This window comes from Elephantulus edwardii, unplaced genomic scaffold (assembly GCF_000299155.1).
Source record: "Elephantulus edwardii isolate Elephantulus edwardi_28Jun2011 unplaced genomic scaffold, EleEdw1.0 scaffold00091, whole genome shotgun sequence".
NCBI classification, from domain to species: Eukaryota; Metazoa; Chordata; class Mammalia; order Macroscelidea; family Macroscelididae; genus Elephantulus; species Elephantulus edwardii.
In genome coordinates this window covers 2587969-2590038 of record NW_006399841.1, presented here as the reverse complement: position 1 = coordinate 2590038, position 2070 = coordinate 2587969, and positions in this window count along the sequence as shown.

The following is a 2070-nucleotide window of genomic DNA, read 5'->3' as shown; positions in this document are numbered from 1 at the left end:
TGGAGTAATCGGGGTGGGTGTGTCAGAGGCAATGCGAATGGCACAGGATAGAGCAGGGTTTAGGGCTGTTGTACATAGGGTCGCTATGAGTCACAAACGACTTGACGGCACATAACAACATAACAACAACCATAATTTCTCAATCCATTCAATGTGGTTGGACATTTGTTTCCATGTTCTTGCAATGGTGACTAACACTGCTATGAACACTGGTATACAAGTCTCCGTTTGTGCCTCAGTTCTCATTTTCTCAGGGTATATTCCAAGCAGTAGAATAGCTGGGTCATATGGAATTCCTTTGTTAACCTTTTTGAGGAAGCACCAAAATGCCTTCCAGAGTGGTTGTACCATTTTACAGTCCCACCAAGAATGTATAAGAGTTCCTATCTCCCCACATCCTCTCCAACATTTATTGCTTACTATCCTCCAACATTTATTGCTTACTATCCTGTTAAACTTTGCCACTGCTACTGGAGTGAAATGGTATCTTATTTTGCATCCGGTTTTGATTTGCATCTCTCTTTAAAACTTAACTTTTAATTATAAAACACTATTAAGAAAGAGACTGATATACGAAAAATCACTAAATGTTGGCAGCTCTAAAAAACTAAAAGCTGGTTGTTCAAACCCATCCAGTGGCTCCACCGAAGACAGACCCAATAAAGTGTTTTGGTAAAAATTACAATTAAAATCCTATGAGTTAGTTCTACTACATCATAGGTAGGTCACTATGGTTTGGAATTAACTTAATGGCAATGGATGGATGTGTGTGTGTGTGTGTGTGTGTGTGTGTGTGTGTGTGTACACTCCCCTACATAACCATGGTAGTCAGCTGGAAAATAAAATGAAATAAAGTCATATTTATAGTGCCAAAATATAGACAAGCCTTACAAATAACTTTAACAAGAAATGTGCATGACTAACATGAGGAAAACAACAAAACTTTGGAAAGGAATTAGAAGGGCCAATTGAAGGACTGTCCATTCCAGAATGCAAGTACGCAGAATTTCAGAGCATCATTTCTTCCCTAATGTGATCTGTAGAACTGACGCAACTTAAGCACTAATGTAATTTTTGAGGGAGGACAAGAGGAGGTTGGTAATGACTAATGAAGATAGTAAAACATAGAGCTGCAATTACAATGTCTTGGGACTTGGACAAGAATAGCTGGGCTCAAGGAAAAAGAAGATCATAGCCCCAAAATAGATACTACTTCAGATGGAAATTTAATGTATAATAAAAGATCATTAAGAAGTAATCAGGGAGATGATCATTTTTATTCAATGTTGGAACAACTGGCTAATGATTTGGAGATAAAAAGCAATCTATTTCCATCTCACAAATACGCACCACAGTAAAAAGCAGGTGGACTGAAAAAAGGTAAGCACAGAAAGTAAAGTGACAGAAATAAATTTTACTCTCTTAATCAAACCACTGACATGGGGTGGAATTGGAATCATTAAAGGGGATCACGGATAAAAAAACTCAAGGGTCTGAGCGCACTGGACAGAGACATGGTGGATACGCTGATTTAAGCACAGGCACCCAGACAGGACAGCACAGATTTTTTTTAAAAAGTTAATTTTAATGAATGTTTACAGAGACTTAGGATTTCCATTCATTCATTGATTGTTGCACTTTTCTTCTGCCCACCCCTTCCCCCAATTCACTCTTCTCCTTGAAAAGTAATAGAAAAACTCTTTCATTGTTCTGCAATCCCTCCGCCCAAGTCCACTCCACTATGCAGCCTTCACTCTGAACTCCTGTCATGACAATAATACCCAATCATATATCACTTTTAAACAATTCTCTCCCTCATCTGTTTCAATGCAGTATACATCATTCCTCCCCTCCTTCTCTGCCTTCCCTCAACCCCGATGTCAGTCCCGTTTTACAACAGTGGCACCATGCAGTATTTGTCCTTTTGTGACTGAGATATTTCACTCAGCATAATATTCTCCAGGGTCACCCATTTTGCATAATATTGCATGAGTTCCTTGTTTTTCAATGCAGTGTAGTATTCCATTGTGTGAATATACCACAGCTTCTCTATCCATTCGTTTGTTGATG